General features: G+C 38.6%; 1 protein-coding gene across 6 annotated transcripts in view; it reads right to left on the bottom strand.

Moving 5' to 3' along the window:
- Positions 1 to 15,856, bottom strand: part of pcdh1b (protocadherin 1b) — a 188,809-nt gene that overhangs the window by 60,289 nt on the left and 112,664 nt on the right. The gene's annotated exons all lie outside the window — the stretch shown is intronic.

Raw genomic sequence — 15,856 nt, 5'->3', positions numbered from 1 at the left:
CAAAATAATTGCAATATAGGAAAACTGGGTTCTCAGTAGCTCTCAAGTTCATCATTATGAAGATCCACAACCGCCCAATTACGCATACGTTATTTCCCCTACGTCTGCATATATATGCATCCCCTCGCAAGACTAAATCCCTTGGCACAGACTCTCAGTGCATCCCAGAGTAATACACACATCCAGACCTAAATACACACTCGCGCACACACCTAAGGCTCAGTGAAGAGTGTATTAAGCAAGTGTTAGCTAAATCCAGTGTGACTGCAGAAGCCAGGTTTGATAAGGATGATAGAAGCCACAGCTCTCCCACAGGAGAACCTCACTTCACACCCCACCCCGTCCCCCAGAAGCGCAGAGGAGAGAATGGGACATTTCGTCAAGATGGAATGAGACAGCTCGCAAATTGGCATTTGGAGCCAGTCAGAGACCACTGACAGCCACCCAGCTCTCCAAGGCACATCTACCTCTCGACATACCAATCACAAACCACAAACCTTCAGAGAAACGGAACGAGAGAGAGAGATAGAAGGGGGAAGGCGGAGGGGGAATGAAAAACAAGTACAACTCTACTCACCGTTATCAATAATACAGAGATGTTCGTCTAGCACATTTCTCTTTTCATTTTCTGACTTTCAATATCTCTCCATCGTGTTATGCTTTCGATTTAACAGAGAGAAACAAAACCACTTCATTTCTCTCTTTCATCCATTTCACCTCCACAAAGAGTTTGAGTGCTAAACGGCAGTGTTGGTTTTGTTTATTTTTATAAGATAAACATCTTCTTGAGCAACACCGGCCTCTGAACACCAAAAGCTGCTCGCACCTGCATAAGTCGCATCACAGGGCGAGCGAACAAACTCGAGAAGAAATAACAGAGAGCGTTTGTCTCATTCCCAGCCTATCTGGTGGGCGACAGCAAAGGACTTTAGAAGAATGTGTTATAAAAAATGGCCAAGATGACCTTGATATCAGCACACAAGCATCTTTACTGATTAACTCCTTCCTTTCAGATCTACAGTAATAAACCTTGTTCAGATAATAACTGTTCTGCTCTGACTGCAACGCTTTCACGTTTGTTAAATGAAATGTTTAGGTCAGGTCACAAAATTTATGCTACTGCAAAAATAATTTGTAATGCTAATAATGACCATGCTGTAAAGCAAATAAGGTGATTTTTTTGTTAAACAGATGTCTCTGGGAGTACTGACTGAGCTACTTTTAAAGTTGTTAAAATAGGTGATACTCACGTGTGTTTCCACATCACATCAAATTTTCACTTTATTACCTCACACCGTTTATTCTGGTTTCACAGGAAATTTGAACGAGTTAAATTCACTTCACAACCAAAAAGTGATGGTTTAAGTAGTCTATTGCTTTAATCAAACAACAACACAGAGCTTAATTGAGATTTTTCTCAACTATCTCAACTACATCTATGCTGTAACATGGCATGCAAGATTTAGGATGGGCGAATGGAAATTTCCACTCCGCAAACTGAAAGAAATTATGTTTTAAAGGCCATTAATGGGAATGCATCGCCTTTATTGCATGCATGTTGCAGGTTGACATTTAATGAATGGAAAGAGAAAGCTGAAAGTAATTAGCACATCCTTAAGTGCATCTGATGTAATAGTGAATGGCTCTTAGTGGAGTTTCCACTGAAAGTCTCAAAGGAGGCAGAAAGCCTTAACTGTCTAACACTTTTGCTCTATCCTATACTTTTACATTACATTGAGGCATTTGGCAAACACTTCAAGATATACTTTTCATTAGTATATGCATTCTTTGAAAACCGAACCCATGACCTTGGCATTGCTACAGTAGCACCATGCCTGTTGAGCTACAGGCCCTATTGAAAAAATCAGCAAAGACAAGCATAAGCGGGTAGCTGATACAGGTCTCAACTAGTTCTGAACCAAATATCAAGTTAAAATAACGAAAAATGAAGTTTCTGTCACGCTTTAAGTGGTTTTACCAACCAAGGCCACTAGGTGTCAACGGTTAGTTGCCTTATCTTGTCACAAGTTAATAAATTACTGTCTCTGCATTGTTTTTAATGCAAAAAGGTTTTGAAATATGAAAACTACATTCTTAGAGCTTTCCAACAATATATAGTTTGTCAAGATTTTTAAAAATTTAAAGATTCATTTTGAAGAATATAAGAATTATGAATATATACGAATTCATATGTACTCCTACGGGGTCAGTGACAATTAACAAAATGACTGTCGCTACAAAATTTCTATCATCAAATGGCCTATAAATATGAAAACTACATTCCTAGAGATTTCCAGCAATATATAGTTTGTCAAGATTGTTTTAAGTTTATATGGTATTAGTGTTATAAATATATAATCATTCCTATATATTCCTATGGGGTGAGTGACATTTAACAAAATGACTGTCACTATACAGATTTTATCATCAAATTGACTTGAAATATGAAAACTACGTTCCCAGAGCTTTCCAACAATATATAGTTTGTCAAGGTTATTTCAGGTTACTAGGATATTTACAAATAAATATTTAAAGTGTAACTAAACCCCTGGTCAGAACCTGACTCCACCCACTGGCAATATTTGAAAAATGCAAGAAAAGTGGGCAGATCCCACATGAGAGAGGGGACTAACTAAGCTTGTACCAATTGTGTGGTAAGATCGTAACAAGGGCGTGGTGAGCTTGAAACTGCGTACGTCACAACTTATTTTTTGGACCCAACATCCAATAGGAAAATTCAACTGCAATAGCCACCGTTCAACCTGAGGAGGGCAGCACTCAGACGTTTTTATACCATATATTGGATATAAAGTGTTTCAATACTACAAATGTCAAAAAACTTACTAAAATAAATGAACAGCACTAATAAAGCATCATTTTTACAGATCATTAACTAAAAAAAGTTGGTTTAGGGTTTAGTTACTCTTTAATAACACCTTGGGCCCACCTGTTTGCCTGCGACATTTTAGAAAATAACTCATACTACATCATTTTTTTTTTCAAAATGGTGTTGAAATATAAAAACTACATTCTTAGAGATTTCCAACAGTTTGTCAAGATTGGTGTAGGTTTAGACTACGAAATTATTGTTTTAAATATGTAATGCCTGTGGGACAGTTAAGGTGGCAGTAGCTGGTCTAAGCTGGTCCTCCCAGCCTGGCAAAGCTGGTCAAGCTGGTGGGTCAGCTGGTCTTTCAGCATGACCAACTAAGTCCAGCTTAAAAAGTGACCAAAACACAGACCAGTTTAAAAAGTGACCAAAACACAGCTAGATCAGCTTGCTACACCAGCAATACCAGCTAAAACCAAGCTGGGAGACCAGCTAAAACCAGCTCACCAACTTATGCTGGTCTTAGCTGGATTATTCAGTAGGGGGAGTGTGTGGCAAAAATGATGTGTAGGCAGCTCTCTAATACCTTATTCCAACAGCACTTTGGTCCCAGAACATTTCCATAAAATTGGCAGATGTTGGTAAATGTTCTGGGATCGCTCCGGTAAAGCGGACCTAGTAACATTACCATTCACGGAAAGCATTCTGTGTGAACAAGATGTAGAAACAGTCCCGCAGTAAGGATGTGCATGTCATCAAAACAAGAAATTATGGTTCTTCGACACAGAGATTTAAACGCAGATCAACATTCAAGGCGAAAAAATGTCGCCAAACTGGACTGAAGCAGAGATCAGGGAGCTTGTCACTATCCGCACTGAAATCAAGGATAATTAGCAAACTGGGTATGTGTGTAAATGCACGCACAGATTCCGGAAAATCATTAATAGTGTAAATCAACCAGAAATCAAACAATACAATACATTTTCGGTAATCTCGGTGTGAAAAGGGCTTAAGTTTTGGAACAGAGCTACATTTTAGCCAAACATCAGGAGCACCTTTAACACGTGGCTCTACTTCTTTGCTGCAGATAAGATGAAGATAAACCACACAGTGCCCGTTTGTGTAAAGCACAACACTTCTATTCAGGGGGAGGAATAGTTTTAGCTTCATGCCGTATCTACTGCTAACACTGGCCATCCCCTTAGGTTGATAAACAGCAGAGTGTAGGAGAGCACAGGGACTCTGGCGAGTGCATGTGGATGGATGCACACACACTACCCCATTGTCCTCTCGGTTCAATAAAGAGCGGAGGTGAATAATACCAGATGAGCAGCCCTGAGCTTATTGGAAGTGTGTATCTGTATCTGTGTTTGTGTTTCATTGTGTTCTGTTCCTCATTAGTTTTCTCTCTCTCTCTCTGCGAGGATGATAAGACAGTGAATGGCTACTATGTAAGACTATAATCCATACTCTCACACAAAAACACGTTCACCGCATGCAGAGATGATACAGTGGATGTGCCGCTATGATGAGACCTGTTTCTCATTCTCAAACAGAAGCAAGTAAGGGGGGGGGGTCTTGAACAGAATACAGACGAGGTTTCAAGTGTGTGTGAGGGAGAGAGTGAGTTCTTTCGCTATAGTTTCTGTCAAAGCTCCTTTGTTCCTTCTCTTGGTGTACTTCAGCTATTTTAGCCCCCAGCTAAGACGGCACTCAGTTGCAAACAAAACCAGATCCCACTACTAACCTGCCTACCTCCTATGTGCTGCTGTTCCCTCTCCCTCCATCCGTTTCAAGCTAGAGGGCAGGTGCCAGGGTTGAGTTATGTAAGGAATGACAGGTATGCCTGAGGACGGGATTGGTTAGCTGGGAAAATGCACCTGTGGGATTCAAGTACCAGCTTTGGCCCTCAGACTGCAGGAAAGCTTTGATACCTGTTAAGAGCATCAGTGAGATGTACATCAAGAGACGAGAGAGAGCAGGTAGAGGAAAGTAGGAGGGGTTTTTGTGACTATGAGGGATGGAGGTGCCGGTGAGCCGAACGGGAGGGAGTGGAGTGCGATTAGCAGATAAGTTAAAGCATAATGTCTGGAGAGTGAGATTCATGGGGTCGTGGTGGCGCTTGACTGATTTTTAAAGTCAATAAAACGTGCAATAAAAGTCGACCAGGTTCACTTTTCTTAATAGATGTCCCTTTGTGCGATTCACAATTATATGTTATTTTTAATTATATTAGGCAATTCCTAGTTGTTTCCCTCATTGTGTTTGTGTGGAAAATTGGGTAGGGTCTACAGGACATCAAGCAAGTGTGGTGTGTAAAAAACAAGCACACATAATAATTAACTATGCCTAAAACAATAAATAAATGCATCCATATATGTACAGTATATAATTTATGTACACATGTATACAGTACTGTGCAAAGGCCACCATCAGCTTTTAGCAAAGTTTTAATGATCATCCATATTTATTTTTCAGTCTCTTTGATACAAACAGAAAATACAGGGGGGAAAAAATCAGTATTTTTATGTGCCTCTAAATAATTATATATAGTCATTTTACCATTGAAAAAACAAATCTAATGGTGGCATGATTTCTTAAAGGGGCACTCCACTTTTTTTGAAAATATGCTCATTTTCCAGCTCCCCTAGAGTTAAACATCTAATTTTTACCGTTTTGGAGACCATACAGATGATCTCCGGGTCTGGCTGTACCACTTTTAGCATAGCTTAGCACAATCCATTAAATCGGATTAGACCATTAGCATCACGCTAAAAAATAGCCAAAGACTTTCAATATTTTTCATATTTAAAACCTGACTTTTCTGTAGTTACATCGTGTACTAAGTAGAGCCCGACCGATATGCGTTTTTTCGGGCCGATGCCGATACAGATATTAGTAGGGGTGTCACGATTCTCCAAATCCTCGATTCGATTATATTTTCGATTCTAAGGTCACGATTCGATCCGATTCTCGATTTTTACATATTTTTTATATGGCATATAATTTAGACAAAAATTATATGCCATTATTTATTATTATCATTATAATACTTTAACATTAACATGCACATTGCACAACTCGCATAGGGGTTTGTGGGCTTCACTTAAAGCGAGAGCTTGTCTAGAGAGGATTTCTTCTTGCACGCACATGGACTATGCGCGGTTGGCAGTTACATGGATCGGGCGGATGACGTGATGAAAAATAATATTTTAATTAAATTCGGGCGGGTGCCGGATCGACTGCTAGTTATTAGCTCTGTCCTTCTAAGCATGCGACATCTCTGTCTTTCATACTGGCAGCCTCAGAAGTTCAAGAAGAGAACTGAAATGAGACGGTCTAGCCTTCTGAGGACCCAAAATTTGCATCACCTGCTGCACACGCCCCCAGTAGCGCCCACCGCGCCTGTCAGCAGAAAACAGCGGAGACATTTCTGACTTATTAAAATAAATGTGTAAGCAGAAAAATATTAATTTATTTTAGAACATATGACACATTGATGTAGATTAATCTATTCAACAGCATATCAAATAATCAACCTAGAAATATACGCAACATAAACAGAATAATATTAACACAAAACATAACTTATAATACTAAAACAGTGACAAGAAAAAGTTTTCTAATAAATACACACTTTTATTTATTTAAGGCTTTTAATTGTTTGGGATAGCCTCGGCTGTTAAGGATACATTCGTTCTATCATTAACAGCGCGGAGAAATGAGGACGCATTTTGACAGCTCTTATCAACGCTGGCCAAGGAGGAACGTGGCAAACTCAAAAAATGAGAATTAAAAACAAAGGAAATAGAATGTCAGAAAGGGTTGCCTGGAATAAGTTTTACAACGTGGTAAATCAGGATGACACCAGTGCAGGCTATGTAATTCGTGCGTTTAATTTAGGCTATTTATTTATTTATTTATTTTTGTCCCTTTGCGCCGATCGAAGACGGAGTTCACTGCTGATATTCAAGAGGTTTCTAGTCTCGCGGCTGTCATCAGCAGCGCCTTGCATCGCCCAGTCAGCGGATGGCGGGCGGGTGCAGTTTTGAAAACTGGTCAGAAACGGTGGTGCGCATGGATGGTGGACGGATGATGAGTTTTGTTATGCGGTTGCGGATGAAATAATAGTCCATCCGCGCATCTCTAACATGGACTTAATGCACATGGACTTAATGCGCATGTCTTGGACTCATAGCATCTGAAATAAATCCAGTATAATAAGCAGCTGCGCTTCTCTCTGTCTCACGTGCACGTGCTCGCATCTGTCCGAAGTCTGAACATAAACTAAAGTAGTAATCCTTATGTATTTGTTCAGTTTTATGCGTTTCATGAATCATGCAAGCTGATGCAAACTATCCTTTTGTTTAAAATATAAGTTAAACCCGCTGCATCGTTGCGCCTCCCTCACTATCGCGCACGTACAGAGAGCTGCACTCTGTCCAAAGTCAGATCACTGGTAATCCTGTTTATGATATGCATTTCAAGAAGTTGTAGCATCCCTCCCAGATAGCAAAAAATATCTGCATGGCTTCTATATGCCGCCAGCCCCAAGCTGTCGGCTATAGGTGCGTCCCGCTGGCGGGGATGAAACTTTTGCCGCCGAATACGTCACTCTCATTTGTTGCGAGATGCCGCCAGCAAAAATCAAATGTTTAACTCTAGGGGAGCTGGAAAATTAACATATTTTCAAAAAAGTGGAGTGTCCCTTTAAGATTTTAGTAAAGTACTGTGTATATATCAACCTATACAGTATGTACTGAAGAAAAACACCTCACGGTAAAAGTCTTTGCTGCTCCCGCCAATATGGTTTCTCCTCATATAGGCAGAATCACTTTGTCAAAACTCCCAGATATTTATCCCTTCATCATTTCTAACTGAGTGGAGACTGATTTGCACTCTTGGATGCTTTCAGCAGATACATCCTCCCCCGAGGACCAGGAATACAACACTACACCCTCGATCGCACCCTCCCTCTCCACGCACACTTCCTCTCCACGGCCTCTCCGACACTGCCTCTTAATGCTACATTAGCGTGTGTGTCTTATTCGGCTAGAAGCCAGAAACCCAGGTTTATACTCCGCCTCTGGATTAAAGAGATAAGATGTAAGCAGACAGCAGCTGCCCAATCACCTGACTTAAGACTAACAACCTCTAACAGGCACTCAAACAGACACGCTCGGCAAACACTCTGGATCAGAGTCGAAGCACATTTCAGACGGTGCTGGAGTCTTAGCGATAGAGACGCTGCCAGATTGCTTGTGGTTTGGTTTTGTTTTGCAGCTTTTCATGTTAACTTTGATTTCAAAGCTTGAAAAAATGCACAGAACCTTATTTTAACAAGCCTTTAGATACACGGTTTAGTCACTGTCACGGATGGAGTCGGTTTGCCTTGCAAAATAAATGGGCATTATGTAAATTCTAATGGAAATGAACTGTGACCTACTAAACATAACTCAGATGGAAATGAGTGGTCAGACCAGAGGAGAAAAATAGATGACTAAGAATAAATATCAAGGAATTCTATATAAAAACACACACACACGCTCAAATATCAAACAATGTTTTGTTTCGCTTATATGGTTAAACACGAACACAATGGCAAACATTCAGTAGTATCATCTGAATTCCTTTCACATGACTTGAGGAGCAGCTAAAAGCAACGCAGAGTGACAGGTCTGACGGTTTGCCATGGCAACAGAGGTCTTTGACAGATACGCTAACACACTGACTGAGGTAGAGTGACACTCGCACACATACACAAATCTCGTTTCAACACAACAAATCAACTTTAAAAACATCAAGAGTCTCTGTGAATATATTTTCAATTTACTGCCTCAGTGCACCAAACGTATCGGCTCTCAAAGCTCAGATATTACAGACGCACAACAGCAGAATGCCAGTCACACACTTATCGGTCCAGTTTAGATTACTCTGGAAGTTACAGTGTCAAGGGTATTTCCCATCAGCAAGTACACACACACGTAACCATCCAGGGGCCAACTGAGAACTGGTATTAAAACTAGTGCTGGGCAAAGATTAATCGCGATTAATCGCATACAAAATAAAAGTGATTTTTGGCATAATATATGAGTTGTGTATAATTATTATGTATATTTAACCACACACATATACATATATTTACTTCTGATTTTTTAATTTATATATATATTATATATATATACACATGTAAATGTTTCTTAAATACATACATGAATGAACTTCTATTTTGTATGCGATTAATCACGATTAATCTTTGCCCAGCACTAATTAAAGGTGCAGTGTGTAAATTTTAGCCCCATCTAGTTGTCAGGTTGCGAATTGCAACCAACGGCTCAGTCCACTGCTCACCCCTGGCTTTTGAAACACATAGAGAAGCTACTGTAGCCACAAATGGACAAACAGGTCATCATCAGAGACAACTTTGTAAAAAAAATTGTCCGTTAAGGGCTTCTGTAGAAACATGGCGGCCCAAAATGGCGACTTCCATGTAAGGGGACCCTCTGTGTATGTAGATAAAAACATCCCATTCTAAGGTAATAAACACATAACGGCTCATTACGAAAGGTCTTAATACATCTTTGATAATATAGTTTTGTATATTATATTGCATTTCTGTCAAGAGATCCTTCTAAAAATTACACACTGCACCTTTGAAACACATGCGCTCTCCTAAAATTTCTAACAAAAAATCTAAATTTTAAATTCTGTGTAAATCTATATCTGGTCAATATATACTAGTCAACATTTGAAGTGGATCAAAACCTTTACTAAAACTTGTCTTAAAACCAATACTCATTACCCGTTCTTGTCTTAGGACAACTTTGACGAATGTTTTTGATGCACTTCAAATGTTGACTAGTGTAATTATATAAAGATACAGTCATAACTACACATATTCAGTGATAATAAGAATTTTATAAAGAAATTAAGCAGTATCTAGTAAACTAGTACTTAGTAAAGTAATGGGTCGCAATTTAAGGTAGGCCTACCTGTGCAGACTTACGGCGCATTCACACGGGGCGTAAGCGTGTGATCACATTGGCCGCTACACATGCTCCGGTCTTCCATAAACGTAACTGGCTAGCTCTGCCTAGGTTATTTGCATAAGGCGATCTGATTGGCTGACGCACGCGTTGCCGCTTGAAAAGTTGAGAAATGCGTTTTTTGCCGCCAGCCGAAGCAAGTGCTTTTGCGTCTTTCCATTGTCCAATCGAATGAGGGGAGAGGCGGGCCTTACGTTGTGGTGAGGGAAATTTACAGTTGCTTTGAAGAACCAGACTTCACTCGCTCACTCTCTACTGCGTGTTTGTGCACCTCTCACCCTCAAACAAGGTCAAAGCAAGCGTCCTCTTTTTAAAGTTTCAGCTAATATGACAGTTAACAACAAAAGAGCGCTCACGCTTCAATATTTGATTGACAAGACAGCTGACTCGTGGTTGCTTAGCAATATAAAAAGGAGTGACACACTGCCTTTTAAAAAAAATTGGTGTGTTTCCAAGCGTTTTAAGCGCGGTTGGTGTGATTAGCCCAAAAGCAAAATACCGTAAACATGTTTTTATCATTTAAAAAAAAGAAAGTTCTTCTGGTATTTTTGTGTTGATGTCAAAAGCTGTGTGGTCAGTCAAATTCACCTTTCACTTGAAAAAAGCTTACACGAATATTATATTTGGCCATTGCTTTGCACATCTTTGTTTACAATAAACACATTTGGTACTGTGTTTGGTATGAACCCTGAAACAAAACCAGTTGAACCACTCCGCTCTAAGAAATCTGAAAAAAAAAACTAATGCAGGTCCGGAAGAAAGTATTGGAAATCAGTTGTGGGTTGATAGAAACACAAGCACTTCACATTGACTAACAAAATCATCCGTTTCACATAAATTAAGTTCAATTGGATCTTTTAAAGACATGCATTCGAGTACTTAAGCCGTATGTTTTTCCTCAGTTGAAGCACTGCCCTCAGGCAAAACTCTAGCAAACTCACACAGAAAACCTGACACCTATAAACTACACCACATAATACTGGTTTAATGGTTAATCTCTCTTCTTTATGTTTCAACCTATTGAGCAATTGCGGCTTCGTATGACAATCATTTATCTGTGGCTGTAAAATAAACATTCAAATGACACATACATATTTGTTTGACATCTTTCTGTGATAAGTGACACGGTAACAATGCCATCTGGTGATCTACATTTATGTGTACATGTCACCTAGTCAACCATAGGAATATTGTGCACTAAACCTGAAGCGTGTAATTTTTCACACGTTAAATATTTCCTCCTACCCCATCTTTATATGAAGAAACATCTGTAAATAGGAAATTTATGGGCTGATATCTTAAAAACGTGTCAAATCTGTGTGTGGGCCATTCAAAACATGCCCGGTGCGTACACTTAACGTGCAGTGATTCTCAAATCTATGTCATTTCTCAAGTTCTTCCCATTTTCTGATGAAGAGGGAGGAAAATAAAGATGAAAGAAGAGTAAAAAAGACATAGATAAAGTGATGAGCAGCAGTCAGTTACTGTGTCACTTTGAAGGACATCGATTGAGTCATTTATTCCCGATGGTATATACGGCCCTCGGTATAGAATAGATGGGGTGGCGTGGGTATGTTCATGTGTTTTCATGTGTAAATGATTTCTATCTCTGGAAGAGGTTTTCATGGAAGGACATCAGAGATGTGGGTAAAATAATGAAAGTGAAAATAAAAATACTCGATCATCTGACAAGGTTTCTGAGTAAGCAAAATGTCTGTATCTGTACATCTTTAACAATGCTGGGTTATTTTTAACCCAACGTTGGGACAAAAAGGGATGAATGTATGCTGGGTTGGTACAATACAAAATGATGGTTTGTTTTAACCCATTGTTGGGTAAAATGTAAGCTGTTACTGGTCAAATTTAATCCTACGGTTGGGTTTGTCCCTTTCTGAAGCAGCGCTGGGGAAAAAAATAACAATTCAGCATGTTTGTGTTTTTTCATAGATTAAACATTGCAATCAATTAAAGGTGCAGCGTGTAATTTTTTGCAGCATCTAGTGGTGAGGTTGCGCATTGCAACCAACGTCTCAACCCACTGCTCACCCCTTGCTTTTGAAGCGCATAGAAAAGCTACGTCAGTCGCCACCAGACAAACATGTCATTGTCCGAGAAAATTTAGTAAAAAAAGTTTGTCGTTAAGGGCTTCTGTAGGAACATGGCGGCACAAAATGGCGACTTCCATGTAAGGGGACCCTCAGTGTATGTAGATAAACACATCTCATTCTCACAGGTAATAAAAACATAACAGTGCATTATGAAAGGTCTTTACACCCCTGATCATATAGTTTCGTATAATATTTTGCATTTATGTCAAGATATTCTTCTAAAAATTACACACTGCACCTTTAAAATGAAAATTGATCAAAAGAAATGAAAGTGATGATTCGTATGGAATGGGCAGCTTTTTTATTAAACCTTACAAAACGTACCATAGTAACTATGCATATGGTTACTCTGGTCTTTGTAAGGGTTAGTAAATGATGAATAATAGCTGTAAATTCTCCATTAGTGTTTAAACGCTTTGTTCTCCCTCGATGACCTCATAAGGGACTAGTATGCATTTTTAAATGGTTACACTGTGTGGCTTCACCTTCACATTGGACATTGGTGTGTTAATGTGTGTGACTTTCACAGAACACACCAAAGACCTGGGAGGCAGGTCACTTCTCCTCTGGTGCCCATGTCTTCCTCTCCCCATGGTCCTTCATGATCCCATATTCCCTTTCCATGTCCATTTTTCCCTCTCACTCTCCAAGTAGGACATTAATCAGCCGGAGACTCCGAGTATCTCTCTCTATTTCTACCTTCTCACTTTTAGTTTCTCTGTACTCACAAACAAAGCTTTAACCTCGTATCCCTCTGATGAAATTCAGGAGGTCATTTCAGACTTGTGTGTGTGTGTGTTCGGTGTGTGTGTATTGGTTTGTGTTTGTAAAAGAGCTGAGTGGTGCTCTCCATTAGCTAGACATCCTGCTATCAGATAGCTACTGGCAATACACAGATAAGACCAGATTAACTCTCCCACACACACACATGCTTACACACAAGCACACAGTGTGATATCCGAGGATCTAAATGACAGAGGTTTGATATACAGCCCGATAGATGATGGAAAGGCAGGTTCAGTGTAATGATGAAGATCCGCATTCTCAGTTAATCTTTAAATGCAGGTGTGTTCACATACCTGAAGGAATGCTGTGTGTGTGTTATCTGTGTGAGAAAGAGAACAAAATGTGGAACGTGGGAAATGCTGAAATGTTAATTACGTGAGCTTTTTGCTTTGTAAGACTAATATTAGCCGATACTTATTAGGAATCTGCAATGGGGTGCAGAAAAAGCAAGGTTAATCGTTTCACATACTAATATGTTAGTCAATGCTACTGTGAGAATGAACGGTTCAGTTCAGGTTACATTCATTTATAGCTAAGCAAAAGCAAGTTTTGTCTAAAATAGGTTTCCTCAAATTTGATTTTATATGCTTGACAAACAAACCCAAAAGCTAGTTTTTTGATTATTTAAAGGCCTAAAGAAACAGCCTATTCTGATGTTTAGATGATGCGAACAGTGATGTCATCAATGCTAACAAAATATTCGGTAACAATTTACTTGAGGGAGTGTTCATAAGACTGCCATGACACCTTCATAATTATGACATGACACGTGTCATGAACATGAAGGAGATTTTATGCATTTTAGTATCATTTGTTGAATTATTTTTAATGCAAAGATGACATTATTTGAGATGTCTTTGTTATGACAACTTGACAGAAACCAATACTTCATAAATCTGTCATAAACATGACATAGCAGAATAATTATCAAACTTAAAAAACGATCTAGCTTTATGGGTTATCATCACATTAAACTGTCATTTAAATGTCATTAAGTGTTAATTCTCTGTCAAATAATTTTAAATACCTTAACATCAAACACATCAAAAGATTATATTTAACTTTATGCATGTGAACAATACATAAAAAACTGACAACTAACAGGGTTCTGAAATTTCCTGACATAGAAGAAAAAAACAAAAATAAGTTTATGTAATTTCATGTAATTACCATTTTTGCAGCGATATGAACCCAAAGCTCCATGGCTTAACCCATTATTGTACTGTTGTCATTTATTTTTAGGTGAATTGGTCTCCAGATACAATAAAATATAATTTTATCAATTTTAAGAATATTCATGAATATTCATGACGCCGTTATAAGACAGAGTATTAACACTTAATGACATTTTAATGACAAATTATATTTGTACCACTGTAGTTGAGGTCAAGAAAAATATTCATGAAGCTATTAAAAACTATTTGACAGAGTATTAGCACTTTATGATTTTAATGACAAATTATATTTGTACCACTGTAGTTGAGGTCAAGAAAAATATTCATGACACTGTTATAAAACTATATGACAGAGAATTAACAATTAATGACATTTTAATGACAAATTATATTTGTACCACTGTAGTTGAGGTCAAGAAAAATATTCATGACACTGTTATAAAACTATATGACAAAGTATTAACAATTAATGACATTTTAATGACAAATTATATTTGTACCACTGTAGTTGAGGTCAAGAAAAATATTCATGATATTGTTATAAAACTATAAGACAGAGAATTAACAATTATGACATTTTGATGACAAATTAATTTGTATCAATGTAGTTGAGGTCAAGAAAAATATTAATGACACTGTTATAAAACTATATGACAGAGAATTAATAATTAATTACATTTTAATGACAAATTAATTTGTATCACTGGTAAAAAGTGTTTAGTTATGTTGACTTGGTAATGTCAAGTTGTCATGAGAAGTTATAAGGTTTTGGTTAATGTCAAGTTGTCATAACAAAGACATCTCAAACAATGTCATCTTTGCATTAAAAATGGCATAATTGAACAAATGACACTTAATGACAGTTGTCATAAATGTGCATAAAATCTCATTCATGTTCATGACAGGTGTCATGTCATGATTATGAAGGTGCCCTGTCAGTCTTATGAACACCCCTTCAATTAAAGTGTTACCAAATATTATTTTATAGGTTTAACCTGAACAATTTTACACTAGGTAGGGTTCAAGGGTAAGTAGGCAGTTCCAGGGTGTTGTGGATGTAATATACTCAACAGAGACCACTGATGCCAAAAAATGCAATACAGGATAGCTGACCAGAAACCGGTGAACATCTATAATGGCTCCTGTGGCCTCCACTGGCAATGAGGCAATAGGTCACAGGCATTTCTGGGGAGAGCTGTGTGTGTTATGTCGCTGATGCTTGTAAATCAGTTGAACAACTTCGCATCGCAAAACACACTGCCAGGTCTTCAGCCTCCAATTGTTATGGGAACCCTGCCATCACTGGGAAACTGTAAGATTGTCGTAAAATTTCAAAGCATAAAAAATAGCAAGCAAAAAAGATATTTGTCTGATAAAATGCCGTAATTTCAATTTATCAGAAGAATCCACCGCATACCCATCATCCCTTGCCATTTTTTAAAAAATCTTCCAAATCAAACAAGATAAAGGTGTCTGAAGCCAGAAGGAAATTAAATGCAGATCAGGCGATGTGTGTACGCATGAAGAAAAGGTAGAAAAACAAGGAGAGGGATGGATAACGCGTTCCCGCTTCACTTTTCATTATTTTATGCTTTCTGCATCTTTTTAAAGGTGCTTTTTTTCTTTGTCATTTTCTTGCCGGCGCCTCATTTTTTTCCCACTCGTTGCCTTTCTTTGTGGCCTCGGCAGGAAGGATGACGGGCGACTCCGCTGCCTGCAGCGCTGGTCTTTATCACACAGTGCAAGCTAAATATAGCCCACTCGGATCATGTGCGTACATGTGTGTCCGCACGCAGAGGACGGACGGAAACAGCGGGCGTCCGTGAAAGAGTGTGCGCTTGTATGTTTGGTCCTGGACAAAAACAATCTGTTCATCTCATGGCAGTTGCTTGGTTCTTTTCTCGCAGTCTC

The sequence above is a fragment of the Misgurnus anguillicaudatus genome, chromosome 16 (genome assembly GCF_027580225.2).
Source record: "Misgurnus anguillicaudatus chromosome 16, ASM2758022v2, whole genome shotgun sequence".
Classification (NCBI taxonomy): domain Eukaryota; kingdom Metazoa; phylum Chordata; class Actinopteri; order Cypriniformes; family Cobitidae; genus Misgurnus; species Misgurnus anguillicaudatus.
The sequence above is the reverse complement of the archived record's forward strand: the minus strand, read 5'-3'. Positions and strand labels throughout refer to the sequence as shown.